General features: G+C 41.1%; 1 pseudogene; it reads right to left on the bottom strand.

The window, feature by feature from the left end:
* Nucleotides 1-17033, bottom strand: part of LOC113155478 — an 84324-nt pseudogene that overhangs the window by 24006 nt on the left and 43285 nt on the right.

Raw genomic sequence — 17033 nt, 5'->3', positions numbered from 1 at the left:
AGGCTGCAGTATTCAGTCCATTAAAACCACAGTGTGGCCGAGTGTAGTAACAAATATCCTGACTGAAAGAGTGGACAATCAACCACTGTCTCCACAGTAAAGGTCATGACCAAAATGTGAAATGAATATGAAGATAAATGACACATGACTCTGATACATAGGTGGGCTATTTCAATTACATAGTATGTTTAAACTTCAAATCGTTATCAAGCTGTATTTTGGCTTACGTATCCTTACTATGTCTCTTCTGTTTTCATGATATCTCAGTCAATAAAAGCTAAATTATAAGGTTAAGAACTTCTGACATTCAAATCGTATGCGCTTTTTTCTTTAACCACGCCATTTTCACTGTTGCTATCAATAAGGAGTATTTACATGTGTCCATATTTCAAATGGACAAATTAAATATCTGACTATTAATTAAATTATTAATAAAAATGTTTATTATTTAGTGCACCGCTGCTACAGTGTTTACATTTTGCTTGCTGGATATCATACAAAAAAAGGCAATAAATTACACTCAGCCTCAGCTTCAATGCTAAATGACACTTAGAGCTATATGTACATTATACATGCTATAAGACCGACCGCTAACTAGAGAGCTCATTGTAGCCTATACATTACGTTCCAAGCTTTGAATGAATCATTTGTTGCGATAGAAACCTGCTCTATATCCTGCAGTTTTCATGAATGCAATTATGGTTTGGAAATGCTAATTTGTGGAGGAGCAGTTCTTTGTGAAGCTGAGGGAGTAATCAGTGCGTATTCATGTTTGAAAGCTTGACAGATTGACCGATGCATGCTGTCGAGGCAGATATGATGCTGATGGATTTTACCCACAATCCTTTTCTCCATGCATCACAGCTGACATGGCAACCACTGAACAATCATTCAGTTCCCCCACTTAGCCCCTATCTTCATGTATTGAAAATTACATTTAGCCTAAAGAGCTGCAATCTGTTGCCATAGGCACCTGTAAATGGTTGTTTTGCAATATCCAAAAAGCTTTGTAAATAATAATAAAATTGATCCAATATTGTTTATGTCCACCTGACTATCACAAACACAAAAGCCCAACCCTCTTTCTTGTGAAGCATCAAATCAATTTGTGAATATAACTTTCTGGTGTTATGGGCCTCAATCCACGTAGTGCTACTCACCGAGGGCATTTGGCTGGAAACGAGGTGGCTGTCCTGTGCCAGCATGTTAGACATCATGAGTGGGGGCAGCTCAGGGTAGGAATAAGGGTTGATGAGTCCATTGTGTGGCAGAGAGTGGCAGAGGTAGCCTGTAGAGTCAGTGCTCCATCAGGTGAAGAAGAGGAGGCTCAGGGTGGTTGGGTGGAGTGATGGGGGGGATCTCGTAGTCTTCATCCCCAGCTCCATTTCCACTGGTGGTTCCGCCACCTCCGCCTCCTCCCCCTCCACCACCGGTCTGGCCTGTGTAGCTCTGAGTGGGGGGAGAAAACGACAAAGTGCAAGAAAAATTAGGTTTGATGAAGCACCGTGTAAGTGATTTGTATACGACGATTCCATATGGGTTGCAGATGTAGACAAAGTGGAAATAGATATTTCAGGCACCCAGAGTTCCAGGAATATGTAAAAAGTTCTGTAAGCTATAGCTATCGCACTCAAACAGCAGGGAGGTGTACTCAGCCACACAGGATGTCTTTATAAACTTAAACAACAGGCAAGAGAAGAAGTTGCAAAGAAACAGGAGCACAGTGACGACTCAGCAGAGCAGACATTATTCCAAACGCTGATGTTCCAGCATTAACGTGCCTTCCTCAGAGTCCCTGCTTCTTTGCAAGTACTTCTCCTGCCTGTTGTTTATGTTAAGACCCCTGTTTATTTCCTGCTTTTGAAATATTAGGTGACTGGAGCACTTCCAAGACATCGATGTTTGTAAAACTCTTCTACAAAAGACGATTAATTGTTTTTCAAAATCTCTAGTTCTCTGATAAAAAAGGAACACGACTGTTTACATAAAGCAAAACTCAACCATTCCAGTGAGAAATGCCAAACCGTCAAACTTCAAATTCTGTTGCAGTTCTGTCTTCTAATAGTGAGCAACCGGTGAAGCAGAAGCCCAAAAATTCATTCACCACTTTTAAGTCTGTTGCTTTTTGGATTCTGGGTCAATTTTGTATGGATCCAGCAACTTTGGCAGAGTGTCTCCATACAACTTCAAAGAATTCAACACTGTATTCAGAGCCATTCCCATTACAAGGCTAGTGGAAAAGCTGTTTCTTTTAAACTAACATCAAGATACACCTATGGTGTTACATTATGTTGTGGAACATGGAGGCTATATGTGTGTTTACATGTAATATTTGATTTTGATGACAGGTTGGTATTTGTGCAAAACCTCTAAAGCTTCAGCATCTTATCACTGATACTTGCTAACAAGTCAAACATGAAACAGATCAAGGTAAGAAAATTTTGTCGACGACCTCATTAACAATTCTTATTGTTTGAAACAAAAAAGGTGGTGATATAATGCAAACTTTGAGTTTTATTTTCTTTATAAGGACTGGACACTAAATATTCACATGTAGCCCTGACTGACACAAACTAACAATAGGTTGTTAGTTCAAAAGAAAATCCAGTTTTCTTTAAGTATAACGACTTCTACACTCATGTCAGCGTAACCATACAAATCTCTACTGTACATGGTAACTATTTTGAAGGATTGCACACAGGATTTAATGAATTGTGTTAACATCTTGTCTTTTGGTTTCCTGCAATTCCACAAAAAGCTTTGTAATGTGTTTAAATTCTGATCTGTCATTTTGCTAGAATAGGCGTAATTTTGTTTCAAATGTTGTACATCTCATTTTGGAACAAAAGCCCAATGCTCAGCGATCGGTAATAAAGAAGACCAACAGTTTCTGTATTTGTGTGCTGTCACACTAACACAGTAAGTCCAATCAGATCAGAGTTCTGCACAGAGAGAGAAGAAAAGAAAAATAGCAGGGAAATTCAACGGGGAACCAAAAGCAATTTTGTCTGAGACGATCCAACTTGACTCCCATTGTAATGACTGAGTCAAATTAATCATCACAAATAATATTCTGGTGTCAGCCATTCAAGGGTTTTTTAATAGATTTTTTATGATTCATGTCTAGCAGTATACATCAAACAGTCAGTTCTGCAACATTTCTGAAATCAATTCAATATCATCTTTGTGTAGGCTGTCATCCTCGGCAGCAGAGTGGTCATTTATCTCTCAAACAGATACTTTTAGAAAATAAGGAGCATGGGGAGATAGAGGAAAGGAAAGAAGGATATAGAGCTTTTTACTTTTTTTTTTTTGTACTTTGCGCAACCTCGTTTTAGTTTATAGGTGAGTGTAAAGGCCAATTCTGTAGTTTTTTGGACCGTATAAAATAAGGATTTGTTGCGATAAATAACAATGGTTGACTTCGACAGGGCAGATTCTGCTTTGGAAATAAAAGCGAAACTCGATTAGCGTCACAACCTGTTCAAGTCAAATTAGTTCTAATTTTGTGTCACCTTTAAAGTGTTAACAGCCTCAAATTCTTTCTGCGACTAAGCTGCGCTTGTTTTCATCTGGATCCCCTGATTCTTGCCTTTAAGCGAGTAAAGGACAAACTCCTTTTTCTTCCACAACAGCTTTCAGCGTGATTAAAATGTATCTAATGTCTTTTAAATGAATACCAATCCGAGGCAGTAAGCACAAAACCAGATGAGAGGAATTTCATTAAGTTACAATACCTAGAACACTAACGCATCCATCTTTAATTTGACCCCCCACCCCTCCCAAAAAAAGGACATTTTATTGTGCAGAGACACACTCAGCATTAAAAGCACACTTTCATCTTCCTGTATGTTACATCAAATGAACAAAGAAGAGAAAAAGAAGTGTGATTGCCTCAATTTGATTTACTTTGTCCTGACAAAGCCTACAAGCCAGTTGATATTCATTTTCTGGACTATCCTTTGAAGACAGATGTTTTTGTAAACCTTTGGGGATAGTGTTATTGTTTGGTCTAATGGACAAGAAAACGAACATTTCCTGAGATTCAATTTCCCTCATAATTGTTGGAAGGAAACTAAATTGTCTGCTGTAAACATCGGAGCCTTTGTGTGGAGTGAGTCCCCGTGCATGTCCCCCGGAGCCTTTGCAGTCATCTTTCACTGTGCTTCACCAGCGACTGTGTGGCTGAGCGCGGCGTAACGTGCAGACCGCCGTGCTTAGTCATCATCGAGCGCGCTCATCAACCATTTGTTTCCTCTGCGTGTATATATATCTACGCTACAGAAGCAGCTCTCTCCCGATCCATCCGTTGCTTTTGACTGTGCGAAAGGGACGAGAGCTCGGGATGTGTCACGTGTTAGATTGTTCTGAAGGCTCATCCAATGCCCTTGATGATAAAATGTAAATACCAAGGGCATTCCCAGTTGGATTGTGGCAAGATAAATAATTCATATGCCTCTATTCAAAATGAGATTGCATGTAGAGAACCACATGTACACTGAGGCTAATGTATACTCTTTTCTCCTTTAAAAGTAAAATCCAAACAAGGCAGTGTGTTTGATGGATTGTACCGACCAGACAAACAAAAAGCCCTTTTTTTATTTTTGGCCCTGTGAGACACTTGACATAAGTTTACTTGCAATAGTCAGGGCCACATTTCTACCACCAGCTGTATTACATGGGTTCTATTTTCTTGCTAAAACATCCTTTATTTTCCTCCTCTGATCGATAGCGCACACTATGGGGAACATGATTTCCGATACACAGTATGCTCAGTCTGCACAGTGACCGAAACACAATCTGTAACATTTTAATTACGAGACAGATCTCTCGACTGTAAGTGTTACATACCAGCACACCTTTCATTTGAAAGAAACAGATGAATAGACAGTTGGTCTGGGACTGAAAGAGAAAATAACATTGATTGGGGAGCTTTCCAGCTTGTCTTTTATTTGGCACAGATCTCTCCCTCTCTCTGTAACACTGCCTGAGTATTCAAGTCCTTCTGGAGATGATATTGACTGTAGCTAATAGCTCATTATCTGTACATTCTACTTATTAGATTATTGTTGTGATGCTTGTAGAAATCTGGATCAGGGTATAACCCAATCACTATTATCTTGTATATTCATCCTATATGATGCCTTGCTGTCAAAAACATTTCATGATTCTGTCTTAATCTTGTATTTAAAGCTGACAGACATCAGTCAATGTATTGACAGAAAATGAATTAATAAATATTCTGATAATGTATTAGCTGTCATTGAGCAACAAAAACCCCCAAACATGCTCTGCTTCCATCTTCTGAAACGATCTGATGCTTTTCTATATCACTCTAAGTGAATTGTTTTTGAAGGGGGTTTGGATTGTTGGCCGGATGAAATAAGCAATATGGGCTCTGGGAAACAAGCATTTTCTCAGAATATTTGACATTTCACAGGCTAAATTATTAATTCTTTCCATACTGTTATTAATCATTAGCTGCAGCTGTATTATTTGCTCTGTTCTTAATGGCTAGAAAGAAACGCCATTTTTATAAACAGCATTCTGACAGGTGGACCACACACTGTGAACATTTCCCCTTTCTCAAGTAATCATAAGTCACACAATTAGAGCATAAGTCTAAGTATACCCAGGCCGGTTGTGTGTGCCACACAGACGCAGAGTTTGGACTCCTCCCAAGTCAACGTTTGTTTCAGGGAGAGGGCGGGACAGCTCGGAGACAGACGATGACAGATCTGCCTTACCACTAATGTGCACTTATCTGCCTATTGGAGAGCTTTGTCACACTGGTGATTTATGCTTAAAATCCTCCACATACACTACCACTTCCATCACCTTCCGACATTTTCGCTCCAACACCTTCCCATATGCGCCGCGCAGCACTCTGCACGCAGAGAGACAAAGTCGAGCCCTGTTATCGCCCCTTTCCACGCAGCCTGGTTTGCAAAGAAAACAGTGGATTTATCTTTGGGAAGAATTGGAGAGCATCATCTATTTTCATTCACTCTGCCATCGCTCTCCCGGAGGAAGATTATACTGTATATTTATGAATGATCCTGTTTGTGCACACAGACGTGTTTTCATATAACACAGAAGTAGCAAATAGTGCTTGTTAGACCACATACATTAAATACTTCCAAAAACATCTGAATGACACACACTGCTCTGTTATCTCTGTTTATTGGGGTGTTTGTCCTCTTGCTCTTTTTTTTTCTGCTTCTTCTTTCTCTTGAGCCATCTATCTCTTTCTGTCAACTCGGGCTTAATTAAAGCCATAGCTGTTCTTCTGCTACAATATCATGTCAGGGGGTATCAACACACCACAAAGCCCTCTCTCTAGCAGAACCCAAAGAGAGGGAGGATCCAGTTACAGCCATCCTACACCTCTACTCTCTTCTTCTTCCCCTGGCTGGCCCAACCACAGCCCGGCCTGCCCCTCGCAGACGCCAAACAATTTCGCTTCTTGCTACTCGTTGCCCAGACCCACATGACCCCACCTCTCCCACATCATGCTCCTGTCATCTCATCTCTCCCTAAATTAGCCCAGCTGCATTATTTATCCATCACTATGTGATTGTTTAGAAATCATGAAAGGGGCAGTGGAAGAGGGGGAATGCTAAACAGCTCTGTACTCAGTTTCTGTCCAGTCACTGAATGGGACGGGTGGGTGGAGAAAAAAAAGGAGATGGAGAGCAGCAAGGGGATGAGACAAGGAAAAAAAAATTATGTAAAAGACAACGTCTTTCTAGGAAATACAATCCAGCTGCTACTGCCTCAGCAAGCTGTGCTGCTGCTCTGTAACAAAAATGCTTTTTATTCATCAATGTAAGAGGGAAATTAGGGAGGGAATGGAGATACTAATTAAGGCCAGCACCAACTGTCCAAAGTCCAAACATGCGGATGACCCCCTTCAACCCAGATATTGAGTTGATTACTGACTAACTTCCCATTGACTAAAACCAGCCTTTATAATTGCATATATTTCCCCCCTTTCTTTTTAAGTTTCTTTGCCTCCTTCTCCCTCGTGTATCCTGTTCCCAGTGCTCGTCTCACTTGTCAGTCAAGGTCAGGAGGTCATCCTCATCTGATCGCGTGTCAGAGCAGATTAGAATCAGAGCTTTTGTGCCATGTCATATTTCATTATGCATTTGACTCATCTTGCAGGTCAATGGGTCACTGTGATTTGATTGGATGACAGAAATGATATAATTTGTGTTTAACCCTAGGCTGTATGAGGCTCTGAGTGGCGTACTAATGCATTTTGCAAAGACAGGGGCTGGCCCTCTCCACAAGCGACTAATTTGAAGTGGCACACCGCAGAGTTGAAGGAGAGCCAGAGCTATTGCACAACATGCTGGGGTTATAAGAGAGGCTTTATCAAATAATAAAAACAGCCTCCATTGTACTTCTGTTTCTTTCTGTCTCTCACAAGCATTCATTTTTCTTTACAAACCGGTGCATTTGTGTCCGTGTCTGCGTCTTATAAACTCCTTGTACACTCCTTTTTTGCTTTCTTTATCAATTTGATTCACTGAAAATGTGTCACTGACCCTCTTCTCTCTTGTTTTTCTATCTCTCTCTCTGTCTCTGTTTCTCCCTCACTGTCTAATAACATTTGATTTTGGCAAGAGAGCAGACTAATGGAGAAGTGCTGTCAGCAACAACAACCACATCATTATTGCTGAACATTCGACTGGAACACAAACAACATTTAAATAGCTCCCGAATGACTATAGAATAGAATAGATGTGTAACAGTGGTAAAAAAAAATCAACAGTTATTATTTTGAAGAGGAATCGCTACAGGTTTTGTTGTTCATTAAATAAACATGTATTTATATGTATCTTCTTCAGCTGGTTTGCGTCATGTGCACAAAAAGAGTTCAAGACCTTTTGGTAGTAATGATATGCAGATGCTGCACAGTGTCGGTGAATACAAGACTGTGATCTCCACTAATGTGGTCGGAAAACAAACCATGGGTGCACAAGATAGCTCGGGTTTCCCAATAGTCATCTAGAGTGATTGTGATGCCGATGTTGATACTGCTGTGGGTGACAAGGGAAGAGGAGAGAGAGAGAGTGGAGACGTGGGGAGGGAGGAGGGGGGTGGATGGAGTAGAAAACGAAGAGAAAGAAGCGGAAGAGAAGGGGGGAGGGGAACGAGCTGAATCCAACATTTCAAATGAGGACCATAATCAAACTTATTGCCTGACAGCGAGAATCTAAGATTATAAAGTTACATTGGCAGACATATTGTATTATCGCCAGACTCCCCTGTGTCACTTCCTGTTCAGAGCAGTCATGTCTCCAGGAGAGGAAAGCCTTTTTAACTTTGCTTATTGTTACACCCATGTCTGTGCTGTGATGCTTAACAACGGCCATTGCTATTGCTGAGTTATGACCCCACAGTAGTCGCCCAGAGACTTGACAAGGACGCAGACAGCAGCCGGTCAAATGTTTTTAACATCTGAATGACTCTTCAGTTTCCTACTTTTTTGCACTCACTGTCAACATCATTATTAGTGTGTAGACAATGGTGATACTGTATCTGAATGACAAAACTAATTATTGTTAGGAGAACAAATAAATGGACAAAAAAAACAAAACAAAACAAAAACAAACACAGCACAATGAAAGGTTGGTGGATCTGTACCGACTTTAACAATGTTGAAAATAACAAAGGGAGTGCTGATGGCGCAGTCATCCAAACAAACATGTATTATTCTGAGAATTGTTAGGATCCTGTCACCCACAAATAACTGCTTTACATCAAGAGAAAGGGGTATAAAGTGCACGTGGCTGGTGAGAGTGCATGTGCATTTTCGTGCTGGTGTGTATGTGTCATTTACTCTGGGTGACAAATGCGTCACATGTCTGCCTGAAACTAATAGCTCTTGTGTTTGTGCACATTTTCGAGGTATCACCGAGTTTTAAAAACAAAAACCTACTGTAAAAAAAACAGCCTGCTCTATGTCAGCGTGTGTGTGTGTGTGTGTGTGGTGTCAGTGTGTTCTTAAACGTCTCCCTCCATAGTTCAGAGTCAATGAGGCTGTGTATTGGAGGCTGGCACAGCTGGTGGGAGCAGGAGACTAACATCTGGACCGTCGTACTCTTGGTGCCATTGTTAATAAGAGGCTGCTAGTGAGTGGAGGGGAGTGGAGGAGACAGCTCTCCAGTGTCAATGAACCTCCCTGTCTCCCACAGAAGCTCAGCACTGCAACTTACAGTTATTGCATCTCAAAAGTGACTATAATACATTATTATAACACATTATATTCAATGCTAATACATCAGTGTTAAACCTTTACAAGTTCAACACATTATAAAAATACAGTGTAAAAATCTAGGAGCCATTTCCCATAACCTGGGCCAATACACCGGCTGCTTAACCACTTTAATACCAAAATGTATATTACCTTATTTCATCTTTCTTTAAGCAGAGGAAGTAAGTTTACATGGATCGATGTCCGCTCAGGCTTTTTTCATACCTTGAAGACACTCCATCAATAATTAACCAAGTATTTTTGCTAATGAGGGGTTGGTTCAATGCAACATCGTCCTCTCTAATAACCCATAGTTTTATTTTCAGAGGCATTAGAGAAAACCAGTTCAAGGCAACCGTAGGAAGTTTGATTTCTGTGGTTATGAAAAGGCTTAACAGACACTGGCCATTTTATGTATTTCATAATACTCTGGCATGCGATCTAGCACAAGGAGGAGTGTTTGGTCTGTCATCGTTCTATCCAACGGGGTGAAGGAACTACTCAAACACATTAAGGTTGCCATTAGTTTCATCTGATTACCTGGGGCAACAGAGGGATGGACAGCTTGGCAGAGCAAGGCCTTACACAAATATACAGCTGTGCATTTATATGTGGTGCCATGTTAGATGAGTATTTCAAACACTGGGCTTTTACACAGGGCAAGAGAGAGTGAGGAGAGTGAGGTGGGAAGGGGTTCTAAATGACTGTAAAAAGGCCACAGGGAGAGAGCTTTCCATCTTTCTGCTGCCACGACAAATATGCCTGCACATCTTTTTGCTTTGTCTCCGCTGCCTGCTTCGTCAGCGAACAGCTATAGAAATATTTTGGCAGGCAGCTCTTTGTTTTCATTTTCACAAAAGATGTAGTGAGGGAATGAGACAGAGAAAAAGAGAGAGGGGTGAGGGCCTGTTGGAGAGGTAGTGGCTAGAGAGGTGAGGTTTGAGGGGAGGGCATGTGAGAAAATGAGGATAAGAAGAAGACTGAGTGGGGAGAATAGTTGTAGGAAGGTGGAAGGAAGGTTAAAGAGATTTTAGGGGGTATGTGGGCTTGGAGAAGAAGCACTGGCGGGATCTAAGAAGTAATGGGGACGTGTAAATAAAGTACACCAGGTGAAAAAAGAAAAGTATCTGGGAAGATTGGCATGACAAGTAGAAGGTGAGGCACAAAGTGGGGGCAGGTGGAAAAGTAGGGAAGGAGGAGCCTGCCACAGTGGTCCCCAGCACCAGTCTAAACAGCGGGAGGAAGCTGTAAATCAGACTAATGCGACCGAGCTGTAATTCAGACCAGCAGGGCCAGGGCGCTGGTGCAGGGACCCCGAACAGTGGGAGTTTACAAAACGCCGGTGAGAGGCTTTAATCAGCGCAACTATCCAAAGATACTGTCTCCTCCAATCAGCGGGCCTCCTGTCAGTCACAAACGACTGCACCTCACCAATCAGGTTCCACCGAGGTTCCAGACATGCTGGCTGGGTTTTGGGCGGCTGCCAAACAAGAGAATCACTCATCTAAACTGGAAAGGTGGAATGGGCCTTTAATTCAGAGCATAGAGGGATGAGGTGATAGATTTGTCAAAGGTTGGACATAAAAGACTATGGGATCATGTTCTACAATGGATCATCAGAAACATATGGGAGAAAGATGAGAGACACAGGGGAGCAGTAGAGAACGACTTAATCGCATTTATCAGGCTGGAGTTTCTGGAAGTTTGTGCACTCAAACTGTGTGACAGTCATCACATCGTTTCAAACTTGTTAACAAGAGCGCTTTTAAATCCCTCTTTAAAACCATTAAGAAAAATAAATGTCACCAAGGCCTCGTTACGAGATCAATCTGTCAGTTTGTTTTATAACATAATCATAATCACATCTGTTTGCTGCCATATTAAAAAACAAAAAGACAAAAAAAAAGAAAACTTTCGATTGAACTGTAATCTATCCCTGCTGCTCTGTGTTTTACGAATCTGCTGTTGGCACTCCCTAATTAAAATTACAACACCCATGGGGCCAGCCTGATCCTTGCCAGCAATGCCTTACAACATAATAAGTGAAACGGGAAATAGCATCAAACTTACTGTTAAAACATCATTTGAACTCCCAACATGTAAAACAGGCAGACAAACTTTCAAATCACTCATTACCAGAAGCTGCTCTTTCATACCTGCATTTTATCAAAGGGGAAGGAGGGCAACGCATTAACTTAAAAGTGAGCGGAAAATGCAAATGTAGTCCACTTTATCATCAGGCATTCAAACAGCCCCTTTCAACTCAGCAATCCATAATATTTCGGCTTTGATGCTCGCGAAATAGCCACAGCTTCATGGTAAAGCCGAGCTGGATCCTGCTCTAGTAGTAGTAGGACTAGTGTGACTGGCTGGGCTACACACACACACTGTGCATGTTAAAACCACATGCAGCGTCTTGGCAGCAAAGACGCTACAGCGGCAGCCAATCAATAAAACCTTGTTACGCTAATTGCAAGATCATAATCTCCGTTCCTACTTCTGCTGAATATCCAAGCAGTCACTCCATTAGCCGAATTATTCCCCTGTGCAGTTTCTCCATCTCTCTTTCTCCCCAACCCCCCCACCCCCTTCCATTTCCTCATCATGTTCGTTTTTTTTCCTGTGACATATTTCTCTCAAACAGCAGTTCTGCTAAATGAATTCATAAGTCAGGGAGAAAGACATCAAAGCAAAGTATTGTCAAGGTAAAGTGCTGATGAAGTATACTGTTTCTTTCACTTTGCTGAGGAGCTATGAGAAGGCATCTCCACAGTGCATTATGTTTGATCACATCGCTCGACACTTTTCTGTTTTATATCATCAAGAGAAATCCCACATCAGGTGAAGGTCTAGTGAAAGCTTTATCATAAAAAAAGGGCGCTCCTCCACCTTCCACAGTTGAGATTTCCATGTTAGCGTGTCTCTTTCAGTGCTTGAGGGTTAGATCAAACCTCTGTGAAGCCACCGGAACAAGCTCCTCGACGTTGGTTACTCTTTTCTACATTGGTCTCATGACAATGGTCAGTGGCTACAGGGGCAGACAAAGAGCTTGTTGATGCCAAGACCAGGGTCCGTGACCTTGTCATGGAATCACTAACACTTTGTCACTCTGCTGGGGGGGAAAGAGAGGGACTGGAGGAAACACTGCGGAGAAGTAAGCAGGGTCGGACTACAATGCTCATGGGAACATTGATATGACAATGGCACTGACCCCGTTTCCTTGTGACTCATCACGAGAACATACCCATATACATATCACACAATTTAATGCTGTTTCTGGGTCAGATTTGGGCTGCGCTCACGTCCTATATGAATGTACCTTGTGTTAGTGAAAAAAAAAAATGTTTTTAAAGATGTGAGCTAGATAAAATAGAGTGATTACATCGAGAAACTGAAATGAGAGGCAGTCGAGCACTGAAACATTCTTTCACACAGTTTGGAGGCGGAACTGTTGACCCAAATGCATTTAAATGCAATGGGGGGTAAGAGAGAAAAAGAGTGAGAGAATGAGCAAAGTAGAGGGAGTCGGAGAGAATGGGAGAGAAAAGTGAAATAATAACGCAGCGAGCAGAGAAAAGTGAGCTTTAGGCAGTATGATTTGTTGTTCTTCGAGATGGAATATACAGAGAATAATGCTGCTACTGTATATACTGTACAACATATTTCTTGAAGAATAAAAATAGTTAATAAAAAATTATCCCAGCAGCTATCATATCCCTCTGTTCTTTTCACCAACTTCGTTCTTTTCCCCTTTCTTATCTCGACACCTGCATAAACAAGCGAAAACATGCATAGTTTTCTGATAGATTTTTAGCTTTAAGCTCTCTCTCAGTCAAATATCAAACCTAATGAAACAGGCTTACTTGCATACAATATGTATGTTATTATTATAGTACTGGAAATTATGGGACATGTGCACTGACAGGTGACAAACTGCAGCTGTGTCTGAAATCTATGCTACAATCCTAATTTTGTCGCCGTTCTGCTGGAGCTACTAACATGTGAATGACATTTTAAACTGGTGGGACACTTTACCCATGCCAATTAAAATTCACAACACAGACAGCTACTTGCCTGTTGTCTGAGATCTTCCTCGAGCAGTTTCACAACCATCGAGAGCACCCTCAAAAATCAAGATTTGTAGCTTGTGTACTGATTTTTTCAATTACGCTTTACAGTATAAAAACTGTTTACTGAAAATCTGATTATAATTAGTAAAGAATGCAGAATTAGGACCGAGCTGAGGAGGTACATACAGCATCAGGGATTTTTTTTTTCCCATGTCTGTGTTTCTTTGTCAGAGTGTATGTCCACCCCTACAGCCCTCTCTGATTCTAGCTGTCAGAGGGAAAGAGAGGCTAAACTTGGTGAAGCGGAGAATAGAGCAAGGCACATGTCAAATATGAAGGAATCTTGAGTAAACAAAGTATAACACAGAGCAAAGCAAAATCATCTCTCATCCCATCACCGTCTTTCATGCTGTTTCCCTCTCTCTGTGTCTTTCCCTCTTGCTTCCCTGATCCCTACCTTTCTCCACCCTCCCTCCCTCTCTCTCTCTTTATTTCTTCTATGCCACATTTGCAATGTTTTATCTGTCCCTTTCAAATTCAGAAAAACAAAACATTCTGCACATCTGCACAACTGTAATCAGCCAATCAGTACTACTGTGGAAGTACACGCACTGAATCGAAATGGGTGAAGAGTAACGCTTGTTTCCTTTTTAAATATCAGTAAGTATCTGCATTGGATATTTGTCAGATGAAAGCATTATCCTGCTGTTGTCAGACATATCTAAGTCAACTTTAAGAATCATGTGCAAGAAGCAGCATTAGCAGCATTCTGGGCTTTGGGCCATACTTTAACAAACCAGAGCATTAAGAAATTAAGCAAAACAGCAAATGCAACAGAAACGCAGAACTACTGAACCTGTGGGTCGGTTCTAATAATTGCAATTGACAGGGACAAATTCCCTGTTCTCCTGTGTATGTCAGATGGCCTTATTCCCAAACTCCACAAATCCCCCTGTCCAAACACAACCATATGGTCTCCCAGTTGTTCATGACCAGCTGTGCTACAGTGTATCTGGCATGTTTGCTATGTACTGTGGAAGAGCACTGACTCTCCCTCTATTCTAACTTAATAAATCCTTTGCAATGAGGCCAAAATTCACTCTGAGGGAAGCAGGGTTTTCTGTTTGGCTTTTATCAAAGTCAAATTTGTTTGCACAGAGAACTACAGCATAATCTGAATATGATAAATTAGACTTTTATGACAGCAGACTTAGCTTAATGGCTGGCACTGTCATCCCGAAGACAGAAAGAGTCCAAAGTTGTTTTGGTTTGAATTTATATATTTGTTGCTGGTTTAGGTTCTGTGGTTTTCCTGCTTTTCTAAAACAAAGACAGAAAACTGCAACACAAACGGTCCACAGTCTCGTGTCTCGGTGCAAAATAATGGAGCTGCATGTTGCTGGTGATTAATTGAAACCTCACACCAAAAATAAAACAAAACAAAAACTGAGTTATGAACTGAAACATGGATTTAGGAAGTCATTACACACCTGGTTCCTTTCATATGCAGACATACTATAGACTCCAGTTTTAGTGAAGACAATATTTTTAAAGATAAATCAATTTAAAAAAAGTGAAAAATATAAATAGAAATCATCATTTTTATCAGCATACATCAAAATTTGCAAAACAACTGAGATTTATTGTATGTTTTTATATGTTGTTTATATATATATATGGCTAAGACTGAATTTTATTGGGTGGGGTATAATACTGATACTGTAACTGCTTCACAGTATTTGCAGTATGTAAATATTTGATGATTATATGTATATTAGGCATGCAGGAAGAGAGTTGTTGCCAAGGTAACACCTAATGGGGATCCAAATGATCAATAGAAGAACTTACATGAATAAGAATTTGCAAAACATACATCTAAAGAAGTGTGTTTCTCCATGACATAGCTACTGCTACAGTATACTGTGGGTATTATTTCAGCAGCATTAAAGACTGTTCTACGTTTAAATAATCTCTCATGATTTCAGTACCTGTGGTTCTATTCATAACAACAGTTTGTCATCCATCCTAACAAGCTTAAACAATTGTGGAAGGAATAATAGCTCTGCGGCAAGTTACTCAACAATCACTGGAGACAGAGGCAAAAAAAGAGGAATAGGGGCAATTTTAACTTACCTGGTTTGGCGGGAGGAACTCATGGTTGTTTTCATTCATGTACATGTTGTCACCATCAAACTGTAGCAGAGAGAGAGAGGGGGAGAACACAGTTAGGCAGAGATTGACACATCACAACCGGGACAGAAAACTGAGATTTTCAGTCATTGAGTAGATACAGAAACAGTGTAACACAGCAGCCTAATGACTGCAAGTCCTCGGCTTATAGACCTTGATGCTCTGGTGGATGTCAGTAATTACAGTTCATTAGAGACACGTATAATTAGTCCCTGTCAAAGCTTGTGTAACTCACACTCTTCGTCTCAGCGTGTCTACAGCTTGAGATTGTGTGTGTGCGTGCGTGCGTGCGTGCGTGTAAGTGCATGCACATCTAACTACTGCGAGTCTACAGGTGTCACAAGGCACAAAGTGGTAATCACAACACAGAGGGAGCGCAACCCTCGCATCAATGGGAATCTATTTAGTCAGCCTGCAAGATATCCAGTCACTTCCTAACACAGCTCAGCCATTCCCATTGATGAAAAATTTAGAGTGTATTCTTCTCTCATGTCTTCAGCCATGCTGGTGACATGGCTGTAGGGACGGCAAAATACTGGTTTTAGTATTTAGCTCAGTGCTGTGCCTCTGCTGTGTGCCTCACAAGGCTGCTAGCACACCACAGTCCAGTCACCAGGCATCACATGCGTCATATTCTTTTGTTTGCTCGTAACTCACTTATGTGGACAGAGGCAACTTTTACATTATCAGACAGCACATGGCAGGTAAACAAGCTGACCTAGATATCGATTTGCTGTGCCATGCTGTTTGCCAAAACAGCTACAGGAATTTCCAGAGACCTATTTTCCATGTTTACTTTCCGTCAGACTCTAAGTGTTCAAGATTTCTGTTAAAGCAAAAATTTCAGTAAGGCTGTGGGAGGTTTATGCTCCTTGGCCTGATTGACATAACTTATGCAGAACTGTTCTTTTCCCAAAACTCTAGTATGGAGGTGGCGACTTAAATCATACTATGATAAACTGTCAATATACTGTGTACTGTGCTATACTGTCAATACAAATAATTATAATACAAAATAGTATTATAATATAATAAGGCCCAGGTTGAGAAATGCTGAAGTTTCAGGCAGCCAGGACTGCCATGAGCAAATGATGCTCCCTCTACACTAACCCTAACCTGCCAGTAACACGGCTGACCAATCGCCAATTAACACTGTTACTGACTCTGTCAACCAGCCGCCCAGCTAGTGATCAAGAGACCACATAGACTCCAAGAGGTGAGAACAGCCTTTAGCGCTTTTGCACTCTGCCAGAGAATCGAGGACAGGACAACCGTGCTAATTCAGAGCACAGAAACACAGACCTCAAGAAGCCCGAAGGGGAGGCTTAGGCCAGAGGAAAGGTGACAGTTTAAGGTTATGTGGGGAGGATGAGAAAGATGAGAAAGGCAGTGCCCCTGAGCTAATGGTAAAGCAGTGGGTAGAGATCATGTAAGTAGGAGATAGAGTAGGGAAGACATTGTAGGTACGTGAGAGAAATAAAAACACAGCGAGCACAGAGAGCATGAAT

The sequence above is a fragment of the Anabas testudineus genome, chromosome 5, assembly GCF_900324465.2.
Source record: "Anabas testudineus chromosome 5, fAnaTes1.2, whole genome shotgun sequence".
Taxonomy (NCBI): Eukaryota; Metazoa; Chordata; class Actinopteri; order Anabantiformes; family Anabantidae; genus Anabas; species Anabas testudineus.
The sequence above is the reverse complement of the archived record's forward strand: the minus strand, read 5'-3'. Positions and strand labels throughout refer to the sequence as shown.